The sequence below is a fragment of the Chiloscyllium plagiosum genome, unplaced genomic scaffold, assembly GCF_037043375.1.
Source record: "Chiloscyllium plagiosum isolate Xiang-an unplaced genomic scaffold, Cpla_swu_hap1 HiC_scaffold_17, whole genome shotgun sequence".
NCBI classification, from domain to species: domain Eukaryota; kingdom Metazoa; phylum Chordata; class Chondrichthyes; order Orectolobiformes; family Hemiscylliidae; genus Chiloscyllium; species Chiloscyllium plagiosum.
In genome coordinates this window covers 9,800,000-9,813,349 of record NW_028270155.1, presented here as the reverse complement: position 1 = coordinate 9,813,349, position 13,350 = coordinate 9,800,000, and the positions used below count along the sequence as shown (strand labels likewise).

The window sequence follows — 13,350 nt, the reverse complement described above, 5'->3', positions numbered from 1 at the left end:
CCTTTCAAGTTTCACAACATCTTTCCAATAGGAAGGAGACAAGAATTGCATGTAATATTTCAACAGTGGCCTAACCAATGTCCTGTATAGCTGCAACATGACCTCCCAACTCCTGTACTCAATATTCTGACCAATAAAGGAAAGCATACCAAAAGCCTTCTTCACTATCCTATCTACCTGCGACTCCACTTTCAAGGAGCTACGAACCTGCACTCCAAGGTCTCTTTGTTCTGCAACACTCCCTAGGACCTTACCATTAAGTGTATAAGTCCTGCTAAGATTTACTATCCCAAAATGCAGCACCTCGCATTTATCTGAATTAAATTCCATCTTCCAATTCTCAGCCCATCTGGTCCAGATCCTGTTGTAATCTGAGGTAACCCTCTTCGCTGTCCACTACACCTCCTATTTTTGTGTCATCTGCAAACTTAGTAACTGTACCTCTTATGCTCGCATCCAAATCATTTATGAAAATGTCAAGAAGTAGAGGATTCAGCACCGATCCTTGTGGCACTCCACTGGTCACAGGTCTCCAGTCTGAAAAACAACCCTCCACCACCACCCTCTGTCTTCTACCTTTGAGTCAGTTCTGTATCCAAATGGCTAGTTCTCCCTGTATTCCATGAGATCTACCCTTGCTAATCAGTCTCCCATGGGGAACCTTGTCGAACGCCTTATTGAAGTCCATATAGATCACATCTACTGCTCTGCCCTCATCAATCTTCTTTGTTACTTCCTCAAAAAAGCTCTGGCCATTTCACTCTACACTCCAGCTCTGGTCCTCTCCCTCTGCTGCCCCGGAAATCAGCCTCCCCGCCCCACTGTCGCTCTGGGAATCAGTCTGCCCGCTCCACTGTCGCTCTGGGAATCAGTCTGCCCGCTCCACTGTCGCTCTGGGAATCAGTCTGCCCGCTCCGCTGTCGCTCTGGGAATCAGTCTGCCCGCTCCGCTGTCGCTCTGGGAATCAGTCTGCCCGCTCCACTGTCGCTCTGGGAATCAGTCTGCCCGCTCCGCTGTCGCTCTGGGAATCAGCCTGCCCGCTCCGCTGTCGCTCTGGGAATCAGCCTGCCCACTCCGCTGTCGCTCTGGGAATCAGCCTGCCCGCTCCACTGTCGTTCTGGGAATCAGCCTGCCCGCTCCGCTGTCGCTCTGGGAATCAGTCTGCCCGCTCTGCTGTCGCTCTGGGAATCAGCCTGCCCGCTCCACTGTCGTTCTGGGAATCAGCCTGCCCGCTCCACTGTCGTTCTGGGAATCAGCCTGCCCGCTCCGCTGTCGCTCTGGGAATCAGCCTGCCCGCTCCGCTGTCGCTCTGGGAATCAGTCTGCCCGCTCCGCTGTCGCTCTGGGAATCAGCCTGCCCGCTCCGCTGTCGCTCTGGGAATCAGCCTGCCCACTCTGCCACTGCTGCTGGACTCCCATCTCACCTCCGGCCATGACTCGTTTCCCTCAACTCCACTCTCCAGGTGGGGCAGGGCAGTCAAAATTTGGTGGGGGGTTGGGGTGGAAGAAAGAGGGCTACAAAGAGGAGAATAAAAAAAGGAAAAGGAATTAGCGAGCAGAACAGCTCTGACTGGAGCATCCTACACTGCTGAGATGTTGTGCAAATCTCTTCAGTTTGGGACAGTTATTAGTGTGATGCCAAATGCTATTCTTCAGATTATCATTGTCAGTCTGCCTCACAATCTTAAAATTAAGCTTTATTGTCACTTTCACCGTGTCCTTTATCACGATTGCCAACTGGTATCTTCCTAAATCTTCCCCTTTTTCTGTCATTGGTAATCATTGACAAATCAAATAAGCTGACACAAATTAGTGACCAGGTTTTTGGGATCAGCAGCCTCCTGGAGATGGGGCTGTGCCCCTGACGGCAATAAAACAAAGCTTTCACTTTTGGTGAAAGCAAAGGTGTGGGTGACTCAGTGGCTCAGTGGTTAACACCGTTGCCTCACAGCATCAGGGAACCTTGGGTGGAATATGCACGTTCTCCCCGTTTCTGCATGGGTTTCCTCTGGTTTTCGCTCATGGTCCAAAGATGTGCAGGTTAAGTGGATTGGTCAGGCTAAATTGTCCATTTGGTTCAGGGATGTGCAGGTTGGGTGGATTAGTCATGAGAAATGCAGGATGATGGGGGAAGTGGGTTGGGGTGGGATCTCTTTGCAGGGGTTGGTGTGGACTTGATGAGCCAATTGGCCTGCGTCCACACTCTAGGGAATTCTATGATTGATAAGGGATGGGCAGACAATTAGTGCCTGGAACATGTGTGTGAGTGGGGAGGTTGGATGCTCAACAAATCGATCAGTCTGAACTGATGATCATTGCTGGGCCCGGTCACCTGTGCATGGTCTCAACAAATGAAAGCATCTGCATCTGAACAGCACCTAGGACATTTGTGAGCTATAGCTGGGAGACGGGTGTTTAATTTTTGCACAGTTAACACTTCACTGTTGTAGAATAAATTTCGGTCAAACCCCAAACTGCTGGCAGGCCAACACAAACTTTTCCACACAATCGACCCTGTTCCTAACATGAATTACCCTGTTTTCATCATCTGTGAATTCATTACCATGCCTCCCTCTCTCTTACAAATTGGCAGCAACAGAAATAGAGGAGGGACTTCCGAACGTTTTTGACTTTAGTGATTTCTTTTCTTTTTGTTGTTTTGTTCTGAACGCGACAAGGGCAATCCAGACCTCAATCTTTACGTTTAATTCTCCCTTCTGATTTGCACAAGCAAGTTGCAAGCAAGAAACGTAAACAGAAAATGCTGGAGAAACTTAGCAGATCTGGCAGCATCTGTGGAGATTGGAACAGAGTTAATGCTTCGAGTTCAATGATCCTTCTTCAGAACAATTTTCATTTTCACATTTTCAGCATCCAGAGTATTTTGTCTTTATTTGACTGTTAAGAAAGACCGGCAATAACATATTTATTTCAGAAAATTGTGAATGTAATGTATTTGTTTACAAGGATACAAAATCAGTAGATAGTTTAACATCAATTATTGGGAAAATGTTGGCGTCAATTATGAAGGATGTAATAGCGGAGCATTTCAAAATACATGATATAATTGAGAATAATCCAGTCTCTACCTGGGAAGGGAGCAGAGACAGGAAACCTCACAACTTTTATAATTGTACATGGCTAAGTATTTGAAAAGTCATCATATTCTAGGCTATGGGCCAAGTGCTGGAAAATAGGATTGGTGTAGCTAGATCAACAGAAACAGAATGGATTGAAGGGCCTGTTCTGTGCTGCATGATTTTATGTCTCCATGAATGGGATATCATGCCTGACAAGTTTGTCAGAATTCTTTGAGGAGATAGCAAACTGGATCGGTGAAGGAGAAACAATGGATGTAACCCTATTTACCCACAGTCAGCCCCAATCAAAACAATATTGCAAATGACAAGGGAGTGATTTCTTTCAGTAATGTTGATGAATTAATATTGAGGAGACATTGTCCTCTCTGGTCGCAATAAGAGAATAGGGAAGTAACTGGTAGAAATTTCACCAGGCTCAAAATAAAAGATACAGTGGCCATTGCCCTGCTCTCTCTTTGAGGGAGATGACTGGTGGTGGTTTAACTGAGAGTTACTATGTCTCAGGTGAGATGTGCAGTGAAGAAGGTGGGACTTCATGGTGATCACAGTCCGTATGGTATTGAACCCTCATTGTTGGTGTCATTCTGTTTTGTAAGCCAGCCAACCAGACAACTGAGCTAACAGATCCCTTACTGATTCAAAGTTACAGGGATTAAATCAATGTGAAGCAGCATCAGAATATAAAAGGACACAATTGCTAACATACATTCAAGAGAAGTTTTTAAAGTCATATCGAACAAATTCAGTAAAGGAAGGGATTGTTCAGGACTTCACTTTAGGGAAAGAGGTGGAAAAGTGGAAGGGATATCAGTGAGAGAGCATTTTTGGCGATATTCAGTTACATTGAAACATTTACTATGGTACAATCATAATGGCATCAAAATTACATCATGGGCTGTAAAGAGCTTGGAGATATCAGAAGTTATGAAAGACACGATAAAAGATCATAAAACATAAGAGCAGAAGTACGCCATTCAGCCCATTAAGTCTGTTCTATCATTTAGCAAGATCATGGCTGATCTGATAATCCTCAGCATCACTTTTCTATCTTTCCCCATAACACTTGATTCTAACATTATAACAGAGGTCACACTTCGAAAGAAAGTATTTAATTGGTTATAACGTGCTTTTGGTCTCTCTTAAGGTTAAAGAAGGTCCCATCAGAAATGAAAGTTCTCCATGTCTTTCTTCATGCCCAAGTAAGGATGGTGAGAAGGACACACTTATGGATGAATTGATGGATTCCAAAATGGTGGTCATCCAGGAGTCCCACCAGAAAAGGTGAGTATTGATCAGCAAGAGGGATACAGCCACATGCAACATGAGCACACTTGCATCTCTCATCAAAAAAATAGACTCTAATTGAAGTTTTTCAACTTGTGATTGAGTAGATTTAGTCTGTTGGTTGCTAATTCCAATGAAAACCCACCTCTGGGAAATCTGTATGGGACCACACCAAAAAGCTGTTCTATTGGGATATTCCACAAATTTATTGATCTACTTCCAGTGCACTGAGAAAGCTCCTCCTGTATGGGCCAAATGGCCTCATTCCATTCTGTATGGTCTGATGACTCTATCAATGTCCAAGAATAGTACACAGTACCTTAAAATTGGTGTTACCTCTCCTTCCAAATCTGAATGACTACATGTGTGATCAACTCTTGTCAAAACTAAGGGTTTTACTTTCTTTTTGAAGGACGTCTACAGTATCTACAATAAAGGAAATGTTCTGTAATGCATCAGTTAGCGGGGTTGCAGGTTCTTTTGTAAAATTTTAAAAGCTCTGGTTTTGGTTGAAAAATTCCGAATCTCCTGATTTTATGACATCCATTGTCCATTCTATTGTTCGGGAGTGGGTACTAATAGCATCAATTCACTTATTTACTCCCTGTTGATGTATGAATAGAAATATAGTTGTGGCTGATGGGCACTGTGCCATATTTTGTTTTCAGGAAAGCAGTTACCATAGAGACCTGGGCAAAACAACATTGGGTTAAGAGATGCTTACAAAAGGACTCACCGCACTGGCCTTCACTCAATGTTGCTTTTATAAGACATGGTACCCTGCAGAGAAAACAAGCAGCTTTTATTTATCGCATGTTAACTTTCTCTTTCTTTCTCCCTTTGTGCCTCAGTTCATCCTTCTGTATTCCATAGGGATGCAATGTCATTATAGAGAGTGATAAGAAAAATGCATTCATGAATACTTCCTCTGGTCAATGCTTGAAGCAAGATTATGAACACATTTCCTGCTTGAGGATCCTACAACCTTCAGGATTCAATACCAAATTTAATATCAAAATATCAGATTTTAAGGCCCAAACACCTCCTTCCATTTCCTTTACCCATCCACACTCCCCAAGCACTATCGTGACATAGGCTGCTTTCAGTGACTTGGAGACAGTAAGGACTGCAGATGCTGGAAACCAGAGTCGATAGATGTGAAGCTGGAAAAGCGCAGCAGGCCAGACAGCATCCAAGGGGCAGGAAAGTCAATACTTTGAAGGGTTTCAGATTGAAATGTTGACTTTACTGCTCCTTGGATGCTGTCTGACCTGCTGTGCTTTTCCGGTTTCACATCTATTGACATAGGCTGCTTTCAACTCTGCTTTCATTTTCACCCAATGATGGAGATCATTATCAGCTTTTCTCCCTCACTATCAGTCATCTCTTTGACTGGCTAACTCTTTCTCTCTCTCTCTCTCTCTCTCTCTGGGCTCTGTCTCCACCTATCCATTCATTCCTTTTCCCTCCCACCCACATGTCATCCACACATGTACCACCTTTTGCAAGTTATTATCAATTCCGCAGAAGGGTCACTCGACGCAAAACATTAATTTGACTTTCTCTCCACAGATGCTACTGAACCTTTGAGTTTGTTCAGAAATTCATATTTTTCATGCATGGCATAACTACACAGAAGCCAATATCCTGTCAATAAACCACCCTTTAATTACATGTGCAGTGTACATGAGCTGTGACCAACCAGCTCAAAGCCAGTCCCTGGAATGAGGAAACCTTCTGAATCTGTTTATATCTGTCAGCTAGGGTTCCCTGATTCACTCAGGTTAACAACTCCAATCAAGGATCTCTTATTCAATGAGATCCAATTGGCTCTGTTTCAAATCACGACAATTTATGATCATATTCCAGGCTTATCATTTCCCTTAAAATGTCCCAGAAAATTTCAAAGTGTAGCAGAAACTTGGAATTCAATTCTCCAAAATGATTGCTGATGATTTCAAGGTGTTGCTTGGCAGATTATCTTTGCAACAAAGACGGAAGTTGCTGAAGAAACTCAGAAGGTCTGGCAGCATCAATGGAGAGAAAAAAGTCCAGTGACCCATTGTCAGGATTGGCAGTGGGTTAGTTAGTTCTGATGAAGGGCCATTGGACTCAAAACATTCATTTTGTTTTTCATGCCACAAAAGCTGTCATACCTGCTGAGTTTTTGATTATCAGCAATCCCAGTTTTATGTTTGACTGTGTTGGCAGACTATTTGTTAGGTAAGGTTGTTAAAGTTATGAAACCCAAGAAAGCCAAATCGAGTGCAGATACAGATTAACCTAAGAACTGATAAAGTAACAAAAATGAACCTGAGAAGTTGAATGGCCTCTCCTTTATAATTTTCTGATAATTCAGGGTGCCACTTGTTTAACTATATCTCCTGTAAGGTTGAATCATTCAGGAGGGATAAACTCTACAGGGTTTACTGGGATTGACATGTCTGATTATCCTACACCCAATGGTATATTCTTTAGGAAATGAAGCTGCTAACCTTACCTGGTCTGGCCTACATGTAACTCCAGACCAATCAATGTGGTTGACTCTCAAATGGGCAATTAGTGTTGGGCAATGAATAATGGCTTGGTCAGTGATGCCCACATCCTGTGAATGAGTGAAAATAAAACACTGCTGGACCAAGAGTGAACGTAAAATTACATAATCCTTAAGAACATACGGCTGGTCTCCCATTACAGAGAGATGACTGGTGGTGGTTTAGCCTGAGGGATGTTGAGAGGAGGAGTCCTTCATGTGCTGGTTAGGTGGATTGGCCATGCTAAATTGTCCATAGTGTCCAAGGTTTTGCAGGATATGTGAATTCATCATGAGAAATGCAGGGTTACAGCAATAGGATAGAGTGGGTGGGATGCTCCTCAGAGGGGTGGTCTGAAGTCCACGGTTCCACACTGTAGAGATTGGATAATTCATGATAACCTCAGCAAGTGTGGGAAGTGAACCCACAGTGCTATGTCATATTACATTGACAAACCAGATGTCCAGCCAACTGAGCTAAACCAACTCATACAGTAATAGCAAGGAACCATCATTCACAAAGAGCCATAGCTATCTCGCTACTTTGGAGAAAGACAATTGAGTATGTTTAGCTTGAGGGTAACCCCTCCGCAATCATGGGCTAAGGTGAGGAGCAGGTCTTTGTGAGCCACCACAGTCAGTATAAGGATTTGATGTGATTTATTCTTAAATTTGTACCATACTATAGACTGAGTTAACCAAGCTCCCATGGAAGTGTAGTGGACAGCTTGCAAACATCTTGTTGCCTGTTCATCTCTATGGTCTGCATTATGTCTATGGGGAGGGAAAAAGTCACTCTGAACTCGAAACATTAACACCGTCTCTTTCTCTCTCTCTCTCTCAGAAATGTCAAAGGTCAGGCAACATCTGTGGAGAGAGAGTCAGAAGTCACATTACACCAGGTTAGAGTCCAACAGATATATTTGAAATCACAAGCGTTCAGAGCACTGCTCCTTCGTCAGATGAATGCATTCCAGAGTAGTGCTCCGACAGCTTGTAATTTCAAACAAACCAGTTGGACTATAACCTGGTGCCATGTGACTTCTAACTCTCTCTCCACAGATGTTGCCTGACCGTTGACTTCTGCTATTGTTTGTGATGTGCACCTCCTACAACTCTCTGTTTTCCAGTCCTGGCCCCACTCACCTCAAAGCCCACCAACATGGGGCAAGGAATATTCTCTCTCTCTCTCTCTCTCCACAACTACTGCCAGGTCTGCAGAATATTTCTGTTTTTTCCCTGTGTTTTTTTTGTTATTTGTTTCCCAAACAGTGTGAATCAGAATATTTATGCCAGTGCCAGGCTATGCCTCCAATATTCGAGCTCTTTAAATTTCTGTTGCCCCTGTAAGGAAGTGTGACATCTGACAATCTCCGCTGTATCTTTAAATATATTAATAGAGGCTTTTAATTGAGAGATTGTTAATGGCAGGAAACTGGATGAACAGTATTGGATGACATTGAATGCCAAACTCATTTCGAAAGGCTGAGGAAGCTTTTTTTCAAGAAACGATAAATCAAATTGTATTCGCAAAGCAGATTGCGCGTTCCTGAGTCTGGAACTGAGGCCTATCTTAGAATAAGTTTTCTCTGAACAACTTCTCTTTCCAATCCTCCCACTTCCTTCAAATGAAAGGAGTAGCCATGGGCACCCGCATGGGCCCCAGCTATGCCTGCCTCTTCGTAGGATATGTGGAACAGTCCATCTTCCACAACTACACTGGCCCCACCCCCACCTTTTCCTCCGCTACATCGATGACTGTATCGGCGCTGCCTCGTGCTCCCACGAGGAGGTTGAACAGTTCATCCACTTCACCAACATCTTCCACCCCGACCTCAAATTCACCTGGACAGTCTCAGATTCCTCCCTCCCCTTCCTCAACCTTTCTATTTCTATCTCAGGCGACCGAATCAACACGGACATCTACTACAAACCGACCGACTCCCACAGCTACCTGGACTACACCTCCTCCCACCCTGTCCCCTGTAAAAACACCATCCCATTCTCCCAATTCCTTCGTCTCCGCCGCATCTGCTCCCAGGAGGACCAGTTCCAAAAACGTGCAACCCAGATGACCTCCTTCTTCAAGGACCGCAATTTCCCCTCTGACGTGGTCGACGATGCCCTCCACTGCATCTCTTCCACTTCCCACTCCTCCGCCCTTGAGCCCCGCCCCTCCAACCCGCACCAGGACAGAACCCCACTGGTCCTCACCTACCACCCCACCAATCTCCATGTACAGCGCATCATCCGCCGTCATTTCCGCCACCTCCAAACGGACCCCACCACCAAGGATATATTTCCCTCCCCTCCCCTATCAGCATTCCGTAAAAACCACTCCCTCCGTGACCCCCTCGTCAGATCCACACCCACCACCAACCCAACCTCCACTCCCGGCACCTTCCCCTGCAACCGCAGGAGGTGCAAGACTTGCGCCCACACCTCCCCCCTCACCTCCCTCCAAGGCCCCAAAGGAAACTTCCATATCCGCCACAAATTCACCTGCACCTCCACACACATCATCTATTGCATCCTCTGCACCCGATGTGGCCTCCTCTATATTGGGGAGACAGGCCGCCTACTTGCAGAGCATTTCAGAGAACACCTCTGGGACACCCGGACCAACCAACCCAACCACCCTGTGGCTCAACACTTCAACTCCCCCTCCCACTCCACCAAGGACATGCAGGTCTTTGGACTCCTCCATCGCCAGACCACAACAACACGACGTTGGAGGAAGAGCGCCTCATCTTCCGCCTAGGAACCCTCCAACCACAAGGGATGAACTCGGATTTCACCAGTTTCCTCATTTCCCCTCCCCCCACCTTGTCTCAGTCAAATCCATCGAACTCAGCACGGCCTTCCTAACCTGCAATCTTCTTCCTGACCTCTCCGCCCCCACCCCAGGTCTGACCTATCACCCTCACCTTGACCTCTTTCCACCTATTGCATTTCCGACGCCCCTCCCCCAAGTCCCTCCTCCCTACCTTTTATCTTAGCCTGCTGGACACACTTTCCTCATTCCTGAAGAAGGGCTTATGCCCGAAACGTCGATTCTCCTGTTCCCTGGATGCTGCCTGACCAGCTGCGCTTTTTATACCAACACATTTTCAGCTCTGACCTCCAGCATCTGCAGACCTCACTTTCTCCTCCTAAGTTTTCTCTGAGTCTGGCTGAGCTATTTTGGATAAATAACACAAAGATCTGTGGATGTTGGTGATCTGAGACACAGACAAAAATTACTGGAGAAACTCAGAAGGTCTGAGAGAGAGAGAAAGCAGAGTTAATGTTTCTCTTCCATTGTTCCAAAGAAGGGTCATCAGACTCAAATAATTAACTCTGCTTTCTCTCCATGGAATGTGGACATCGTTGGCTGGCTGGCATTTATTGCCCATCCCTTGCTGCCCTTAAACTGAGTGGCTCGCTAGGCCATTTCAGAGGACAGTTGAGAGTCAAGCACATTACTGTGGGTCTGGAGTCACATGTAGGCCAGAGCAAGTGGGGGCGGCAGATTTCCTTCCCCAAAACACATTCGCAGACAGATGAGTTTTTCCCGATAGTATTGGCCATGTTTTCATGGGGGAGGGGGTCATCATTAGATGGTCAAATTCAGCCATCTGTTGGGGCAGGATTCAAACCCAGGTTCCCAGAACATGAACATCTGGATTAATAGTCTGGTGAAAATATCACGAGGGCAATGCCTCATCACTAAACAGCTTTGAACATTACAAATGTATATGGACCCTGGACAACTCAATTAAGCTGGATCAAATTCACAATAATTCGAAAGTGATCTGAAGAGCCGCCATATTTGAATCTTAATTCTGTTTCTCTCTCCACAGGTGCTGCCAGACCTGCTGAGTGTTTCCGTCATTTTCTGTTTTGTACTTTAGATTTCCAGCATCTGCAGTGCATTGCTTTTTATTGTTATTGGACAATATTTCTGATGGATTTGCTTGACCAACAAGACAGCATCAATAGCTGGTCTGCAATTAATCCTCCCCCAATGTGGAGTCAATGGTTCAGTGTCCCTTGCAGTCTCCAGCTTCAGTAAAGCAATGTTACAATCTCGGAGATAATGTGTTTCAGCAGATTATAGCTCTGTTTGTCTTTCCAGTCAGAACTCCGGAGGATGGGTGAGCGCTTATTTGGGATCAAGCACAGAAAGCCTGCTCGCCATCACCCTGTCTGCTGAGAGCAGAGGTGGAAAGAAGGGTGAGCAAAAAGATGGGACCTCGCTTTAACAAGATTTAAATGTTTATTTGGCACTGAATTGTAGCTATTTATTATGGGTTTTGGTCACCACCTGCAGAAATGAAATGTAGTCTTTCATTCTCCTCTTTATTGGCAGACCTCAGCAGGAGAGATGTGAATTATCTCTTGGTGCATTGCTGTTGACACTGGTCCAACTCGGAATGAGAGAATAATATGTTAATTACCTTAAATGCATCCTAAATTCAACCCAATCTGGGAAACAACGGAGAGCAATAACCTCCAGCAGAGTTAACAGCATGCATGCCTGTGGGTTATGAAATTGTGAGCTCAAGAAACCTGCAAGCCTGGAAACTTACAATCCATGCTGACACTTCCAGTGCAGTAACGAGAGTGTGTGATGCTGTCTTTCTGCTGCGATGTTAACTATCCTGTAGGTTTAAGGCAAAGATTGGTAATTTCTGATGAGCCGCGATGTATGGAGACAGGGTCAGTAAAAGGCATTGACAGTGATCACACTGTTGTTGTTAGGCTGACTTTTTATTTGTAAATTTATTGAATTTACATTTCTGCTATTTACCATCAGAGAATTCAAACCAAAATCCCAAGAATATCACCTTATATTTCTGGATTATTGGTCCAGTTAAGTGGCTACCACCATCATTGGCTCCCGTGTGAATGCATATTACAATAGTGAGGCAAATCGACATTTTGGGCAAAAGCCCTTCATCAGGACTGATGAAGGGCTTTTGCCCAAAATGTCGATTTTCCTGCTCCTTGGATGCTGCCTGACCTGCTGTGCTTTTCCAGCACCACTCTGATCTAAACTCTGGTTTCCAGCATCTGCAGTCCTCACTTTTGCCTATTACAATAGTGATTCCATTTCAAAAGGACAGTTTTGGTATCCTGAGGTTCATATGAGCTGTTATATTAATGCAAATCCTTCTTGCCAATCCACCTAACCAGCACTCTATATTTAACTCTGTTATACAAACTTGATGTTGCTTCTGGCTGCCCTAACCTGAAAATTACCCTTTGTCCAGAGCACAGAGGTTGCTCGAAAAATAAGAGGAAAGAAGTTGCATTTGGATGATGCTTTTATAACCTTAGTGCAGGCCAAAAGCCTTTACAGCCAATGAGGAGGACGTGAGGACTGCAGATGCTGGAGATCAGAGTCAAGAGTGTGGTGCTGGAAAAGCACAGCAGGTCAGGCAGCATCCGAGGTGGAGAAGAGTTGATTTTTCGGGCATAAGCCCTTCATCAGGAATTATCAGCCAATGAACTGCTTCTGGAAGTTTAGGAGAGTGTAGGAAACACGGCAGCCAATTTATACTCAGCAAACTTCCACAAACACAGAATGGCCGAATTATTATGACACAGAAGGAGGCCATTTGGCCCACTGTGTGGGCACCAGTTGCTCAAATGAGTGCCATCGACCAGGGCCAATCTCCTGCCTTTTCCCCATACCCTTGCGCACCATTTCTGTCCAAATAACCATCCAATGCCTTCTTGAATGTCTCATTTGAATCTGCCTCCACCACATTTACAGGCAGTGCATTCCATTCTCGAACAACTCACTGTGTGAAAAAAGTTATTTTGTCACATCACCCTTTCTTCTTTTGCATGTCCCTTTAAATCTACGTTCTCTCATTCATTTTATGAGTAGGAACAATTTCTCCCAATCTACTCTATCCAGCCTGATTTTAAAAACTTGTATCAAATTTCCTCACAGCCTTCTTTTTCCAAAAAGCAAAGTCTCAACATCTGAAAGGGTTCAGAGGAGATTTACTAGGATGTTGTGTGGTATGGAGGGAAGGTCTTGTGAGGAAAGGCTGAGGGATTGTTTTCATTAAGAGAGAAGAAGGCTAAGAGGTGACTTAATTGAGACATATAAGATAATCAGAGGGTTAGATAGGGTGGACAGTGAGAACTTTTTTCCTCAGATGGTGATGGCCAGCACAAGGGGAAATAGCTTTAAATTAAGCGGTGATAGATATAGGACAGATGTCAGAGGTAATTTCTTTACTCAGAGAGTACTAGGGGTGTGGAATGCACTACCTGCAACAATAGTAGACTTGCCAACTTTAAGGGCATGTAAATGGTCATTGGATAGGCATATGGACAAGAATAGAATAGTGTAGATTAGATAGACTTCAGATTGGTTTCACAGGTCGGCGCAATATCGAGGGCCGGAGGGCCTGTACTGCGCTGTAATGTTCTA

The 13,350-nt window shown here is 44.7% G+C and overlaps 1 long non-coding RNA gene across 1 annotated transcript in view; it reads left to right on the top strand.

The window, feature by feature from the left end:
* The window catches only part of LOC148147281 (uncharacterized), a 112,692-nt gene extending 101,592 nt beyond the window's left edge, over window positions 1-11,100 (top strand). The window contains exons 2-3 of the long non-coding RNA XR_015759848.1: window positions 4,245-4,381; window positions 11,035-11,100. This is a non-coding gene — a long non-coding RNA (uncharacterized LOC148147281). The remainder of the gene's footprint in view (window positions 1-4,244; window positions 4,382-11,034) is intronic.
* Window positions 11,101-13,350: the final 2,250 nt, after the last annotated feature.